The sequence below is a fragment of the Carettochelys insculpta genome, chromosome 28 (assembly GCF_033958435.1).
Source record: "Carettochelys insculpta isolate YL-2023 chromosome 28, ASM3395843v1, whole genome shotgun sequence".
Taxonomy (NCBI): Eukaryota; Metazoa; Chordata; order Testudines; family Carettochelyidae; genus Carettochelys; species Carettochelys insculpta.
Window position 1 is genome coordinate 11,757,895 of NC_134164.1, and position 17,106 is coordinate 11,775,000.

At 57.6% G+C, this 17,106-nt stretch overlaps 1 protein-coding gene and 1 non-coding gene across 2 annotated transcripts in view; one reads left to right on the forward strand and one right to left on the reverse strand.

The window, feature by feature from the left end:
- The window catches only part of ASIC2 (acid sensing ion channel subunit 2), a 1,334,934-nt gene that overhangs the window by 736,526 nt on the left and 581,302 nt on the right, over positions 1 to 17,106 (forward strand). The window lies entirely within an intron of this gene.
- Positions 12,289 to 12,407, reverse strand: LOC142002898 (5S ribosomal RNA). Its single transcript, XR_012642737.1, has one exon. It is a non-coding gene; the product is annotated as a 5S ribosomal RNA (ribosomal RNA).

The following is a 17,106-nucleotide window of genomic DNA, read 5'->3' on the forward strand; positions in this document are numbered from 1 at the left end:
GAGAGGGCTCAGCAATCTAGTGAAATAACCCTGCTGTGTTAGGAGCTGCACAGCCACATGGTAAGAGACAATCCCTGTGTGGAGAAGCATGAAAACATAATAATTTATAATAAAAATTTTTGGGGAGTAAAGGCACTTCGAAGTAGCACAGGCACTTTGAATTGCCCTCGGCTACAGGGCATGCCAGCACTTCAAGGTTTGACACTTCAAGGTTGCCATGTGGAGAATTAGCCTAATGAAATGCCGCATATTCATCACAGCACTTCATTAGTATTAGCCAATCAGTCTGATTACCATACCCCCTTTGAAGTAGGGTGCAAGTGTAGACATAGCCCTAGTGAAATAGTTTTTCCAAATATCCATCTTAGACCCCCCCGAGCATAACTTGAGACCATGGCTCCTTGTTCTGCCATCTGTCACTTTTGAGAACAGCTTCTCTCCATACTCATTGGCACCTCCCCTTCAGGAAGTTGAAGGCTGCTATCAAATCGTCTCTCACTCTTAACTTCTGAGGACTAAATAAGTCAACTCCCTCAGCCACTCCTCATAGATCATGTGCTCCAGCCTCCTAATCATTTTGGTTACCTTCTGCTGGGCCTTCTCCAAACCAACCACATCTACCCTGAAGGAACCCAGAACTGGGTCCAATACTCCAGATGTGGCCTGACCAGTGCCAAGTGGAGGGTGGTGTTTGGCAGGGGTTTCATGGAGAATACACCAGAACAGGAGGCAGCCAGACAACTCTCCAACACTACATTTTACAGACCTCTCTTTGCTGATCCCATTTTAGAATTCCAAAAGAAATTACAACAACTACTTAAGGAACTACTTAAGGAACTCCCTGCAGCTATGTGGGACCTTATTCCCTTAGACACACCATCTCAGCCCCAACCTGGGTTATTCTATTTCCTTCCCAAAATCCACAAACCTGGAAACCCCAGACACCCTATTATTTGAGGTATTGGCATTCTTAGCACCGGACTATCCAGTTATGTGGACTACCTCCTCAAACTTTATGCCACCAACACTCCCAGCTATTGCCAAGATACTACTGACTTCCTGAGGAAATTACAAAACATTGGAAAAGTTCCTGACAACACTATCCTTGCCACCATGGATGTAGAGTCTCTGTACACTAATATCCCACACAAAGACAGATTACAAGAGATCAGGAATACCATTCCTGATGTCACCACAGCCAATCTGGTGTCTGACCTCTGTAACTTTGTTCTCAACCACATTTATTTCCGATTTGGGGACAACTTATACCCCCAGATTAGTGGAACTGCTATGGGCACCTGCATGGCCCCACAATATGCTAATATATTAATGGCTGACTTGGAGCAACGATTCCTCAGCTCTCATCCCCTACTACCCCTCCTCTACTTACAATACATTGATGACCTCTTTATGGACCCATGGTATAGAGACTCTAGAAGAATTCCACAGATATTTTAACAATCTGCACCCCACCATTAACTTATGCTTCAACTACTCCATGCGAGAGATACATTTCCTGGACACTACAGTACAAATCAAGGATGCCTGATTGGTACCACACTTGACCGGAAACCCACTGATCGCTATACTTACTTACACGCTTCTAGCTTCCATCCTGCATACATAACTAGACCCATTGTTTACAGTCAAGCCCGTAGGTACAATCTCATTTGCTCTGATCCTACTGACAGAGACTGAAAACTACAAGATCTTTACCAAATATTCATAAACCTGAATTACCCACCAGGAGAAATAAAAAAAAAAATCAACAGAGCCAAATGAATACCCAGAGACCAGTTACAAAGAAGCCAAGAACAGAACACCACTGGTAATTACTTACAGCCCCCAACTCAAACCACAACAATGCACTATTAAAGACCTACAACCTATCCTTACTCAGGATGTCACAATCCAGAAGGCCCTAGGTGACAGGCCTGTTCTCTCCTACAGACAACCCCCAACCTTATGAGGATTCTCACCAACAGCCACAGTCTATACCACAGGAATACCAGTCCTGGGACTTTTCCTTGCAACAAAGCCCATTGCCAGCTTTGTCCACATATCTATTCTGGAAATACCATCACCGGACTTAACCAGGTTATTCACAGAATCACGGGCACATTCTCATATTCCTCAATTAACATCATATATATATGCCCAGATGTCAATATATATACCCAGATGCTTTGTATATTGGACAGACTTCAAACTCTCTCAGACAAAGAATTAATGGACACAAAACAGACATAAAAACACTCCTGATCCACAAACCGGTCAGTCAGCATTTTAACGGAGTGGGCCATTCTGTTAATGATCTGAAGGTTTGTGTCTTACTGAAGAGGAATTTTCACAACAGATTGGAAAGAGAGGCTATCTTCTGATAGAGATAAGGGGATTTCAAAGTTCCCGGGGTCCTTTCGAAAAGGAGTCCCATCTGGATGAGCTGTGCTGTGGTGAGCCGTGTCAATTTTGAAGTGCTGCGGCTGCCGGAATTCTAATGAGGTGCTGAATATGTATTTCAGCGCTTCGTTAGTAAACTTCGATGTGGGCATTTGCCTGGCCATTTTGAAGTTTTGGGTTAGTGTAGGCACGGCCTTAATGAATACACTTTTTATTAATTAACTCTATAAATAATTGTTACAGGGGAACATATCTGTGCATATCTCTCCTTCACTGATAAAGTGTGCAAACTTAGAGCTTGCTCTGTGCAAAACTGTTATGCAGAGATAGACGGATTAATCTGTGGTTTTGATCCCATTGGAGCGCTGCACCTGGGTGCTGTGTCAAGTCCCTGTGAGTGAGGCTTACAAGAGGTGAATGGTTCTCAGCATCTGTGTTTCTCTGCTATGGGCTGTCACCCTAAACTTGTGCCTTTGCTGGGAGAGACCAGCACTTCTGGCTCAGCAGGACAGCATGGTGAGACACCCTGGAGGGCAGGATGGCAGGCTTAGTGATATGATCAGTCCATCAGGTGGCAGTCTCAAGGGGCTAAGAACAATTCCTTCAGGGAATGGTCCTGTAGCTATGCCATTAGCCTGGCTTTTCAGAAACATGGGTTCAAGTCTATGCTCTGTACAGACCACTTAGATAAGTTATTTGACTTATTTGTGCAAGGATTTCCCTACTGTGTAACATTTTCTAGGGCATAGCAGAGAGGATAGATTGGCCTGAAGAGCAATTGGGAACTGGCGACATTTAATCGCACGTTGACATGTGAGAACAATATTCAGAACAATTTATTTTAAGCGCTTAGCAGTCTTAGCTGAACACCTCAAAATTTTAATGTAGACTTTCTCCTTCTTATATCTCTTTGCCTCATTACCTTTAGCTCCATCAACAAGCTGGTTGTCATGCAAGGCCTTGACATTTCACTTGGAAAATACAATTCCAAAAAAACCCTGTTTTGCAGCAATGGCGAGTATTCTGTCTCATTTGGATATATTGTAGTTTAATGAGCTAAACATTTGTGCTATAAGGTGCATACGGCACAGAGTTTCTGCTCCCAGGGTTTCTGCTCCATAGAGGGTCTTTCCCGGCACCCGAGGACTCAGCAAAGGTACAGCAGACTTAGGAGAAATTGCATGGCAACCTGCCTGAAAAACAAGCTTGACATTTAACAAGATAATGACAGGAATTGACTACAAGTGGGAAGCAGTAAAAGCGCTTGTCAACACAGCCACCAATCCGCAGGGGGGAAATAACGTTCCCAATTCTTCTCTTTTCTTCCACTGCTGTAATTCAAGTGACAGCCATATGGATTGAATGGGGTGAGCTACATACATGTGATGCAAAAGGGAGAAGACACTCAATCCTACAATGGATCAACAGTATGGCAGTCTGGAGGGCCGAGCAGGTGCAACGTATGACAGCAGTAAAGGGAAATCACTTTAAGCAAACCTATCTAGTGGCTGCCAGTGAGGTCAGCATTAGGTGTTGTCTTATTTAGTGTTTTCACTGATGACTTGGTAAAAGAGGTAGCTTGTGTTCACACAATCTGACAATTGATTTAATGTGTACTTTTTGAGAACTCACTTCCTCAAGCAAATCAGAGCCCTTGTCCCTGCATCAGTTTCTCCATCTGTACAATGGGAATAACTTACATCTCTACTTGCCATTGGCTCATTAACGTTTATTGCAGCTCTTTGAGGCATTCGTATGGGTTGTGCCAGAAATGGGAAAGGAGTAAGACTACTAAGCTCTTTTGGCAAGAATTGGAAGTTCTGTCTTTGTACCTGCCCAAACACAATGGAGTCCCTGGTCATTGACTGCGGACGCTAAGGGCTACCATAACACACCTAAGAGCCATAAATTCTACCACACCTGGCACAACAGGCAATTCATCCTTTATGTGTCTCCAAGGTGCTATCATAATGCACCTAATCAAAATAAAAATGCACAGTGCCTAGCACAATGGGTCCATGGCTGGGGAACCCAAGCTCTATTGAAATACAAATAAGTAATGCCATTGTCATTAGCATCTGATGATCCCTGCTCCTTTTTACTGGCACCTCGAACATTCAAAGAACAGTGGCCGAGGTATGCAGGGAATATTCTGAGAATTGTCCTTCATTCTCCATGAATGCATTTCCCTCTGCTTGCTTCACTCCAGTGTTTTTTCTAGTACCCCTGGTGATGGGAGGCCTGCTGTTTGGTTATCTCCTTGCTAACCTTCCCCCCCTACATCTCTGCTTTCTCACAGAAGCCAAGTCTACACGTGCACACTACTTCGAAGTAGCGGCACTAACTTCGAAATAGCGCCTGTCACGGCTACACGTGTTGGGCGCTATTTCGATGTTAACATCGACGTTAGGCGGCGAGACGTCGAAGCTGCTAACCCCATGAGGGGATAGGAATAGCGCCCTACTTCGACGTTCAACCTCGAAGTAGAGCACGTGTAGTCATTGCGTGTCCCGCAACATCGAAATGGCGGGGTCCTCCATGGCAGCCATCAGCTGAGGGGTTGAGAGACGCTCTCTCCAGCCCCTCAGCTCAATGGTGGCCGCGTGGAGCGGCCCCTTAAAGGTTCCCTCCCCCTCCCTTTCCTGTGCAGGAAGCTGAGAGAACGTGCAGGCGGCAGCCCAGACACGCGCTAGCCTGCACGTCTCTGAGCCACCACTGTCTGCCACCCCAGCTGCGATGGCCACCCGGCAGCCCCCCCAGCACCCCCAGGGGACCTCCTCCAAGGGGAGCCAGGGGAGCCAGGGCTCGCGGGCTGGCAGCCAGGGCGGCAAGCGGCAGCGGGGCCCCTCCTGGACGGAGGCCGAGCTTTGGGACCTGCTGGGGCTCTGGAGTGAGGAGGAGTTGCTCCAGGTAATGGGGAGCAAGAGGCGGAATGCGGATGCGTTCGGTCAGCTGGCCGAGGGCCTGGCTGCCCGGGGTCACCCTGCCCGCACTCTGGACCACGTCCGGAGTAAAGTCAAAGAGCTGTGGCAGGGTTACACCTGGGGCTTGGATGCAGCCGGCCGATCTGGGGCTGCCCCCGTCACTTGCCCCTTTTACAGGGAGCTCAGGGACATCCTGGGCCCCCGGCACACCTCCTCCCCTCCAGCCACTCTTGATACCTCGGCTGAGAAGCCCCAGCAGGCCCCGGAGCCGGAGTCCGCCCCGGAGGTAAGCCCCGCACCCCGGGGGGGCCCCCCTGGAGCCCACCCCCAGGGCACCGGAGCCGGAGGAGGAGGATGAGGAGGGGGACTCCTCCTCCACCGACACCGGGCTCCAGATCCTCTTGCCATCCCAGACCAGCAGCCGGGCGTCCGCCCCCGGGTATCCCCCGACCGTGGGAGTGGACCTACAGGTATGTACCCCCCCGGTGTACACCTCTGGGGTTGAGGGGCGGGGGTAATAGATATGTGGCCAGGGCCCTCTACATGCCCAGATGGCCATGGCCCCAAGGACAGCAGTGCCATGTCCCTCACAGGAGTGCATCAGCCCCTGCCCGCCCCACCCAGCACGACAGTGCCATGCCCCATCCCTGGGGCTGGGGGGAGCAGAATCTCTAGGGTCCCCCGGGAGGAGGGGGTGGGACACCGCGCAGCAGCAGCAGCAGCAGCAGCAGCAGCAGCAGCAGCAGCATGCGATGGAGTGGGGGGAGTGCAAATGCGAGTCTCAGGCTAGATATGGGCAACAAGCTGAATAGCTCCCAGTGGCTAAGGATGATCCTGGGGCTACAACTGGCAGGTTACACCTCTGCCCTGAACAAAGAGGAGGGAGGAGCCGAGCTGGCTTTGAATTGGGGGCGGGGGGCACAGGTAGAGGCTAGGGGAAGGGAGAGCTGGAAGGCAGCCAGCCTGAGGAGGGGGAAAGCCACACCCCAGAGGGGCACCTTTGGGGTCTTCTCCCCAGGACGGGTTGGAAGGACTGTCTCTGACTGCTGTACTGTCACTTCTGGGAGAAACTGGGCATCTGTTGCCTAAGAAACCTCTCCTGTCAGACCCTGCTGAGTGAAGTGAGAGTCACTCCCGCCGGGGACAGGGTGCAGTGCAGGGGGACCCTTGAACCCCATCACAGCAGCATCTCCCAGGGACGGGGATGGGGAACCTGCAGCACAGGGGTGGGGGGACAAGGGCCACGGCTCGGGGCCCACACTAACGGCTGTCTCCACTCTTCTTCCCCCGCTCCTGTGTTCTGCAGCTGCACCATCGGAAGGACCGGAGAGCGCCGGCGAGGCTTCAGTGGTCCCGGAATCCCCACCGGGACCATCGCTCCAGGCCAGCCCCTCGGTGGAGGACCGACCGGCCCCACGGCGGGCAAGACAGCGGACCCAACACCACCACCCGACGGCGACGGACCCCCAGCTGCTGGCCCTCCACCGCCGGCAGCTGGAGGTCGCAGAGCAGCGCCTGCAGGTGGAGCAACGCCGCCTCCATCACCAGGAGCGGGCGCTGGTCTGGCGCCAAGAGGCATGGGGAGCCTACATGGACACCTTCAACTGGCTAGTGGACTACCTGGCCCCCTATGCCGCGCCAGCCGCCACTGCGCCCGCCCTGAGTACTCCACCTGCCACGCCACCCGCTGCTCTGCTCGTTGCCGTGCCATCCGCCGTCGCCCCGCCACCCACCACCGAGGGCCGGACCGCCGAGGCAGACCTGGGGCCAACTGAGACTCACCGGATGTATCTGCCGGTCCGCCCGGCCCCCAGCCAGCCCCGGACAGGGCTGCGGCCAAGGCGGGGCTCCCGGCCGCCCACCCCCAGTGCCAGACTATAAGGGCGTGGGGCCCAGGACGTGCCCCCCCCCCCCGCTTGTATATAGTTTGGACTTATTCATTTGTGCCCCCCGTTTGCCCCGCCCCCCCATGTAAATAGTTCTCCCCTTCCTTGCAATCCCTGTTTTTTTTTGTAAATATATGCATACTTTTTTATTTTTCACTTATGATAGTTAGAAGTTCTTGTATATAGTTTGGTATTAGTTAAAAGAACTGTTAAAAGAAAACCAGTTTGATTTTACAAACAAGTGCGTGCTTTTATTTGTCCAGGAAAAGTGGGGGGGTGTGTGCTGTTGGGTGCTCCGTGGTGTGGGCGTAGGGGCAGGGAGTGTTGTGGAGGAAGCGGGGGGGCGCAGTGGGGGGGGGCCTGGCAGAGTTCACCCCGCGGCCTCATCGAAGTGGGCCCTCAGGGCCTCCCGGACCCGGGTCCCTTTGGGGTCCACCTGGCGACTGGGGGCAGCGGGTGGCTGCACGTCGGCCCTGCCGGCCTCCACAGCCCAGCCCTGAAAAAAGGCCTCCCCCTTGCTCTCCATCAGATTGTGTAGGGCGCTGCAGGCACCCACAATCTGGGGGATGTTGGTGGGGCCCGCATCCAGGCGGGTCAGGAGACATCTCCAGCGCCCTTTGAGGCGGCCAAATGAGCACTCCACCACCTGGCGCACGTGGTTCAGGTGCTGGTTGAAGCGCTCCTGGCTGGCAGAGAGATGGCCCATGTACGGGTGCATGAGCCAGGGCCGGAGGGGGTATGCCACATCTGCGATGACGCAGAGGGGCATGGTGGTGTCCCCCACAGGGATCTCCTGCTGGGGGATGTAGGTCCCCGCCTCCAGCTGGCGGCACAGGCCCAAGTTCCGGAAAACCCAGACGTCGTGGGTGCTGCCAGGCCAGCCCACATAAACGTCCTGGAAACGGCCCCGGCTGTCCACCAAGGCCTGGAGGACCACTGAGTGGTAGCCCTTGCGGTTTATGTAGCGTCCTCCACTGTGTTGCAGGGTGCAGATGGGGATGTGAGTCCCATCCAGAGCCCCGAAGCAATTGGGAAAGCCCAGTGTGGCAAAGCCCGCGATGGTGGCATCTGGGTCCCCCAGCCTCACGAGCCTGTGGAGGAGCATGGCGTTGATGGTGCGCACGACCTGCAGGGGAAGCACATGGGAGAGCACCAATGAGGGGTGAGCAGGGTGTGCGTGGCCCTGCCCTGCCTGGGCCCCCCTGCCCTGGCAGGGCTGCCCCCCACCGTGGGTCCTCTTACCTCCATGAGGATACCCCCGACGGTGTCCTTGCCGACGCCAAACTGCTGGCCCACGGATCGGTAGCTGTCTGGAGTGGCCAGCTTCCAGACAGTGATGCCGACCCATTTCTCCACTGGGAGGGCACGCCACATGGCGGTGTCCTGGTGCCTAAGTGCGGGGGGTGAGCCACTGGCACAGCTCCATAAAGCTGCGTCTACACGTGCACGCTACTTCGAAGTAGCGGCACTAACTTCGAAATAGCGCCCGTCACGTCTACACGCGTCGGGCGCTATTTCGAAGTTGAAATCGACGTTAGGCAGCGAGACGTCGAAGTCGCTAACCCCATGAGGGGATGGGAATAGCGCCCTACTTCGACGTTCAACATCGAAGTAGGGACGTGTAGACGATCCGCGTCCCGCAACATCGAAATAGCGGGGTCCGCCATGGCGGCCATCAGCTGGGGGGTTGAGAGATACTCTCTCTCCAGCCCTTGCGGGGCTCTGTGGTCACCGTGGGCAGCAGCCCTTAGCCCAGGGCTTCTGGCTGCTGCTGCTGCAGCTGGGGGTCCGTGCTGCATATACAGGGTCTGCAACTAGTTGTTGGCTCTGTGTATCTTGCACTGTTTAATGAAAGTGTGTCTGGGAGGGGCCCTTTAAGGGAGCGACTTGCTGTTGAGTCCGCCCCGTGACCCTGTCTGCAGCTGTGCCTGGCTCCCTTATTTCGATGTGTGCTACTTTGACGTGTAGACGTTCCCTCGCTGCGCCTATTTCGATGTCGGGCTGCGCAACGTCGAAGTTGAACATCGACGTTGCCAGCCCTGGAGGACGTGTAGACGTTATTCATCGAAATAGCCTATTTCGATGTCGAAACATCGAAATAAGCTATTTCGATGTTGGGTGCACGTGTAGACGTAGCCTAGACGTTCCCTCGCTGTGCCTATTTCGATGTTGGGCTGAGCAACGTCGAAGTTGAACATCGACGTTGCTGGCCCTGGAGGACGTGTAGACGTTATTCATCGAAATAGCCTATTTCGATGTCTCAACATCGAAATAAGCTATTTCGAAGTTGGGTGCACGTGTAGACGTAGCCTAAATGTCTGCGGGCTGATCCTCAAGTTCCTGAGCCAGCGGTCGTCGTCCCACTGCTCAAGCACCAGCTGTTCCCACCAGTCGGTGCTGGTGGGGTAGCTCCACAGGCGGCGGCATGTGAGGCGGGGGGGGGTCAGGGTGCTGAAGGGTTGGGGGGTAAGTCCTGCTCTCCTGCGGGCCGCTCCTCCTCCGGTGTGGCAAGGAGGTGATCAGCTGCCTCCTGCATGGCATGGAGCAGGGCGAGCCCTGCTCCTGCAGGGGCGGCTGGGTGGATCTCTGGCTGCTGCTGCTGCTGCTGCTGCTGCTGCTGCTGCTGGGAGTCCATGACTGCGTCGCCCGAGGTCTGCGTGCCTATGGCTCTTCAGACCGCGTGCTGTGCAGGCTGAGTGTGTCTGGGAGGGGCCCTTTAAGGGAGCGGCTAGCTGTTGCCCCGGAAGCGCTAGTCCGCCCTGTGACCCTGTCTACAGCTTTGCCTGGCACCCCTATTTCGATGTGTGCTACTCTGGCATGTAGACGTTCCCTTGCGGCGCCTATTTCGATGTGGTGCTGCGCAACGTCAAAGTTGAACATCGACATTGCCAGCCCTGGAGGACGTGTAGACGTTATTCATCGAAATAGGCTACTTCGATGTAGGGTTCACGTGTAGACGTAGCGTGTGCTGTACTTTGCTATTTGGCAAGCAAGAATTTAAAAGCTCACAGGATTTGGTTGTTTGTCTGAATTTCAAGTTAAGATCTGCAGACAGGTTGTGTTGCACATATTGATTTGAGATTAGGAGAAAAGTTAATCAAACTTGAGTCATGGAATCATACAGTTTCAGGGCTGGAAGAGACCTCAGGAGGTCATCGAGTCCAGCCCCTGCCTAAAGGAGGGTCAGTCCCAACCAAATCATCCTAGCCAGGACTTTGTCAAGATGGGACTTAAAAACCGCTAGGGATGGAGATGCCACCACCTCTCTCGGTAACACATTCCAGTGTTTCACCACTCTCCTGGTGAAATAGTTTTTCCTAATGTACAACCTACACCTCTCCTTCTGTAACTTGAGAACATTGCTCCTTGTTCTGCCATCTGTCACTACTGAGAACAGCCTCTGAGGGGCTCTGAAATGTGTTCATACACTCCAATGGGTTCTGTGGTTTAAAGTTGAATTTGTGAGGGGCTTGCTGAAGCTTTTCACCAGAAGCATGCTTGCACATGGAACTCTTCTGTCAGAAGGAATCGGCAGTAGCCAGGGCTGGGTTCAATATCTAGGGGTTCTTTTTCATCTATCTCACATAGAACCGGTTCGAGCCCCCAGCCAGTAGACTGGGAAATTCACACACCCTTTCAGCGGGGGTTGACCTGGTGGCCGATTCCCTCCCCGGGCACCAGGTCAACCTCCGCTGCTTTCAGCGGGGGTTGACCTGGTGGCCGATTCGCTCCCCGGGCACCAGGTCAACCTCCGCTGCTTTCAGCGGGGGTTGACCTGGTGGCCGATTCGCTCCCCGGGCACCAGGTCAACCCCCGGTGCTTTCAGCGGGGGTTGACCTGGTGGCCGATTCCCTCCCCGGGCACCAGGTCAACCTCCCGTGCTTTCAGCGGGGGTTGACCTGGTGGCCGATTCCCTCCCCGGGCACCAAGTCAACCTCCGGTGCTTTCAGCGGGGGTTGACCTGGTGGCCGATTCGCTCCCCGGGCACCAGGTCAACCTCCGGTGCTTTCAGCGGGGGTTGACCTGGTGGCCCATTCGCTCCCCGGGCACCAGGTCAACCGCACCCTTTTTCGGCCGCCTTCGCCTCCAAATTTTTCCCCCCGTTTCCTTGCCCACTCCTCGGTCACTTCATACGCCCTCCCCCTTACATCCACCGTACGCAACACCTCCACCGGGCTTAATAGTCCACAACCGAGACCCAGGGCCTTCCCCGCTCTCAACAACCTCCACCCACGGTCCCCCTCCACCGGGCTTAATAGTCCACAACCGGGACCCAGGGCCTTCCCCGCTCTCAACAACCTCCACCCACGGTCCCCCTCCACCGGGCTTAATAGTCCACAACCGGGACCCAGGGCCTTCCCCGCTCTCAACAACCTCCACCCACGGTCCCCCTCCACCGGGCTTAATAGTCCACAACCGGGACCCAGGGCCTTCCCCGCTCTCAACAACCTCCACCCACGGTCCCCCTCCACCGGGCTTAATAGTCCACAACCGGGACCCAGGGCCTTCCCCGCTCTCAACAACCTCCACCCACGGTCCCCCTCCACCGGGCTTAATAGTCCACAACCGGGACCCAGGGCCTTCCCCGCTCTCAACAACCTCCACCCACGGTCCCCCTCCACCGGGCTTAATAGTCCACAACCGAGACCCAGGGCCTTCCCCGCTCTCAACAACCTCCACCCACGGTCCCCCAAGACGCACGTTCCAAGCCTTAACCCTCAGACCATCCACCCCCCGGGGGGGACCCCACACCCACCTGACCCCAACTCACTCCCACCAAAAACACCACCACCGCCACCGCCTCAACGGCCTGCCCCACCCAGCACTCCCACACACACACCTGCCCCACCAACGCTCCACACACGCTTTCTTCCCTCTCCCCGACCCGACCCAAGCCATCGCACCGCACCGGGTGAGGGCCTAAGCTTCCTCGCCCGCCCCCCCGCCCCCGACACGCAGGCAGGCAGAGGGAAAGGCCTCAGCGCCCCCCAGGACCGTCGCGCCGCCTTGGCCTCACGGCTTCCCTGCTCCCGCACGGCAGACACACGCCCCGCTCTACCCCCGCTGGGGCCAAAAGCTGCCTACGGCACCTGGGATTCCCAGGCGGTCACCCATCCAGGTACTAGCCAGGCCCGGGACGGTTTACCTTCCGAGATCGGACGAGATCGGGGGCATTCGGTCCGGTATGGCCGTAGGCCCCCGCCTCCCCGGGCTTTAGCGTCAGCAGCCTGGCCTCAGTCAGCCGGGCCCAAACAATTAACCCGGAGGCCGGGCCGAGGGAAAACTTCCTCCGAGCCGGCCCAAGGGGAAGGGAGGACGAGGACGCCGGGCCCGGGAGGTGACAGGACGTGCACGTCAGACCCGGGAAGCTGTGCGCCCCGAGGTTAACCCCCGGGCCGGGGCGGGGAGAGAAAAATGTTCTAAGTCCGGTAGGGACAGCAGGTCAACCCCGGTCCGAGGCGGGGAGAGAAATTTTCCAAGTCCGGCAGGGACAGCAGGTCAACCCCGGCCGCCGTAGCAGAGGTTGACCTGGTGTCCGATTCGCTCCCCGGGCACCAGGTCAACCTCGGGCGCTTTAGCGGAGGTTGACCTGGTGTCCGATTCGCTCCCCGGGCACCAGGTCAACCTCGGGCGCTTTAGCGGAGGTTGACCTGGTGTCCGATTCGCTCCCCGGGCACCAGGTCAACCTCGGGCGCTTTAGCAGAGGTTGACCTGGTGTCCGATTCGCTCCCCGGGCACCAGGTAAACCGTGGCCGCTTTCAGCGGAGGTTGACCTGGTGGCCGATCCCCTCCTCGGGCTCCAAGTCCGGCAGGGACAGCAGGTCAACCCTGGCCGCTTTAGCAGAGGTTGACCTGGTGTCCGATTCGCTCCCCGGGCACCAGGTAAACCGTGGCCGCTTTCAGCGGAGGTTGACCTGGTGGCCGATCCCCTCCTCGGGCTCCAAGTCCGGCAGGGACAGCAGGTCAAACCCGGCCGCTTTAGCAGAGGTTGACCTGGTGTCCGATTCGCTCCCCGGGCACCAGGTAAACCGTGGCCGCTTTCAGCGGAGGTTGACCTGGTGGCCGATCCCCTCCTCGGGCTCCAAGTCCGGCAGGGACAACAGGTCAACCCCCGTTCCGGGCGGGGAGAGAAAAATTTTCTAAGTCCGGCAGGGACAGCAGGTCAACCCCGGCCGCCGTAGCAGAGGTTGACCTGGTGTCCGATTCGCTCCCCGGGCACCAGGTCAACCTCGGGCGCTTTAGCGGAGGTTGACCTGGTGTCCGATTCGCTCCCCGGGCACCAGGTCAACCTCGGGCGCCTTAGCAGAGGTTGACCTGGTGTCAGATTCGCTCCCCGTGCACCAGGTCAACCTCGGGCGCTTTAGCAGAGGTTGACCTGGTGTCCGATTCGCTCCCCGGGCACCAGGTAAACCGTGGCCGCTTTCAGCGGAGGTTGACCTGGTGGCCGATCCCCTCCTCGGGCTCCAAGTCCGGCAGGGACAGCAGGTGAACCCCGGCCGCTTTAGCAGAGGTTGACCTGGTGTCCGATTCGCTCCCCGGGCACCAGGTAAACCGTGGCCTCTTTCAGCGGAGGTTGACCTGGTGGCCGATCCCCTCCTCGGGCTCCAAGTCCGGCAGGGACAGCAGGTCAACCCCGGCCGCTTTAGCAGAGGTTGACCTGGTGTCAGATTCGCTCCCCGGGCACCAGGTCAACCTCGGGCGCTTTAGCAGAGGTTGACCTGGTGTCCGATTCGGTCCCCGGGCACCAGGTAAACCGTGGCCGCTTTCAGCGGAGGTTGACCTGGTGGCCGATCCCCTCCTGGGGCTCCAAGTCCGGCAGGGACAACAGGTCAACCCCGGTTCCGAGCGGGAGAGAAAAATTTTCCAAGTCCGGCAGGGACAGCAGGTCAACCCCGGCCGCTTCAGCGGAGGTTGACCTGGTGTCCGATTCGGTCCCCGGGCACCAGGTCAACCGTGGCCGCTTTCAGCGGAGGTTGACCTGGTGGCCGATCCCCTCCTCGGGCTCCAAGTCCGGCAGGGACAGCAGGTCAACCCCGGCCGCTTTAGCAGAGGTTGACCTGGTGTCCGATTCGCTCCCCGGGCACCAGGTAAACCGTGGCCGCTTTCAGCGGAGGTTGACCTGGTGGCCGATCCCCTCCTCGGGCTCCAAGTCCGGCAGGGACAGCAGGTGAACCCCGGCCGCTTTAGCAGAGGTTGACCTGGTGTCCGATTCGGTCCCCGGGCACCAGGTAAACCGTGGCCGCTTTCAGCGGAGGTTGACCTGGTGGCCGATCCCCTCCTGGGGCTCCAAGTCCGGCAGGGACAGCAGGTCAACCCCGGTCCCAGGCGGGGAGAGAAAAAATTTCTAAGTCCTTCAGGGACAACAGGTCAACCCCGGTTCCGAGCGGGAGAGAAAAATTTTCCAAGTCCTTCAGGGACAACAGGTCAACCCCGGTTCCGAGCGGGAGAGAAAAATTTTCCAAGTCCGGCAGGGACAGCAGGTCAACCCCGGCCGCTTCAGCGGAGGTTGACCTGGTGTCCGATTCGGTCCCCGGGCACCAGGTCAACCGTGGCCGCTTTCAGCGGAGGTTGACCTGGTGGCCGATCCCCTCCTCGGGCTCCAAGTCCGGCAGGGACAGCAGGTGAACCCCGGCCGCTTTAGCAGAGGTTGACCTGGTGTCCGATTCGCTCCCCGGGCACCAGGTAAACCGTGGCCGCTTTCAGCGGAGGTTGACCTGGTGGCCGATCCCCTCCTCGGGCTCCAAGTCCGGCAGGGACAGCAGGTGAACCCCGGCCGCTTTAGCAGAGGTTGACCTGGTGTCCGATTCGCTCCCCGGGCACCAGGTAAACCGTGGCCGCTTTCAGCGGAGGTTGACCTGGTGGCCGATCCCCTCCTCGGGCTCCAAGTCCGGCAGGGACAACAGGTCAACCCCGGTCCCAGGCTGGAGAGAAAAATTTTCTAAGTCCGGCAGGGACAACAGGTCAACCCCGGTCCCAGGCTGGAGAGAAAAATTTTCTAAGTCCGGCAGGGACAGCAGGTCAACCCCGGCCGCTTTAGCAGAGGTTGACCTGGTGTCCGATTCGCTCCCCGGGCACCAGGTCAACCTCTGGCGCTTTAGCAGAGGTTGACCTGGTGTCAGATTCGCTCCCCGGGCACCAGGTCAACCTCGGTCGCTTTAGCAGAGGTTGACCTGGTGTCCGATTCGCTCCCCGGGCACCAGGTAAACCGTGGCCGCTTTCAGCGGAGGTTGACCTGGTGGCCGATTCCCTCCTCGGGCTCCAAGTCCGGCAGGGACAGCAGGTCAACCCCGGTCCCAGGCGGGGAGAGAAAAAATTTCTAAGTCCGGCAGGGACAACAGGTCAACCCCGGTCCCAGGCTGGAGAGAAAAATTTTCCAAGTCCAGCAGGGACAGCAGGTCAACCCCGGCCGCTTCAGCTGAGGTTGACCTGGTGTCCGATTCGCTCCCCGGGCACCAGGTAAACCGTGGCCGCTTTCAGCGGAGGTTTACCTGGTGGCCGATCCCCTCCTCGGGCTCCAAGTCCGGCAGGGACAACAGGTCAACCCCGGTCCCAGGCGGGAGAGAAAAATTTTCTAAGTCCGGCAGGGACAACAGGTCAACCCCGGTTCCGAGCGGGAGAGAAAAATTTTCTAAGTCCGGCAGGGACAACAGGTCAACCCCGGTACCGGGCGGGAGAGAAAAATTTTCTAAGTCCGGCAGGGACAACAGGTCAACCCCGGTCCCAGGCGGCAGAGAAAAAATTTCTAAGTCCGGCAGGGACAACAGGTCAACCCCGGTCCCAGGCGGCAGAGAAAAAATTTCTAAGTCCGGCAGGGACAACAGGTCAACCCCGGTACCGGGCGGGAGAGAAAAAATTTCTAAGTCCGGCAGGGACAACAGGTCAACCCCGGTCCCAGGCTGGAGAGAAAAATTTTCTAAGTCCGGCAGGGACAACAGGTCAACCCCGGTCCCAGGCGGGAGAGAAAAAATTTCTAAGTCCGGCAGGGACAACAGGTCAACCCCGGTCCCAGGCGGCAGAGAAAAAATTTCTAAGTCCGGCAGGGACAACAGGTCAACCCCGGCCGCTTTAGCGGAGGTTGACCTGGTGTCCGATTCGGTCCCCGGACACCAGGTCAACCTCTGGCGCTTTCAGCGAGGTTGACCTGGTGGCCGGCTGAGCTCTGGAAGTCCGAATGGGGTTGAATTTGACCCGTGCAGCCGACCTAGAGTTCCAGGCGGTCGGCCGCTTTTGTGAGTCGTTCCCGCCTGTTGCCGATGGGGGACTTTTCACGTATAAGGTTACGACAGGTACCGGGAGAATAGTAAGAGAAGGCTTGTCTGGCTCCAGCCTTTAGAGACGTACACGTGAGAGAGACCGACCGTCGTGTGAAGGCCCTTCCCGGGGACTCGGACGAGGGACCCGGGCGGACGTCTGCGGGGACGTCTGCGGCGGTTCGGGGTGTCGTCTCGGGCCCGATCCTCCGGAGAGGGGGCTCTCGAGGGAGGCTCGGCGCACGTCCGCGGGGACGGCCGCCGGGAGCGAGGCCCCGCTCCTCCTTCCGATCGATGGGGCGCTCGCGGACGAGACGGAGAGGGCCCTTCGCGGGCCGGCACCCTTCCCGCGGCGGGCAGGGATCGCGCCGGTGTTCAGGCGGACCTGGGACCCTGCTCCTCCTTCTCTTCCGCACCCGTGCTTGGAGGGACGTTCCCCGGCAGGGGGGGGACCCCTTCCACCCCACGGGGGCTCGTCGGGCAACGGGCGCGGGCCCGTCCCACGGCCCCCTCGTGCGCTGCGTCCTTGACGGGGCGGGTCGGCGGTCCGAGCCGCCACCCCCCCTCCGGCTGTCCATCCGCTTCGGTCGGGCGAGGCCGAGCGGCACCGTCAGCCCACCCAGGGGTCCGAAAGCCCGGCCCGCC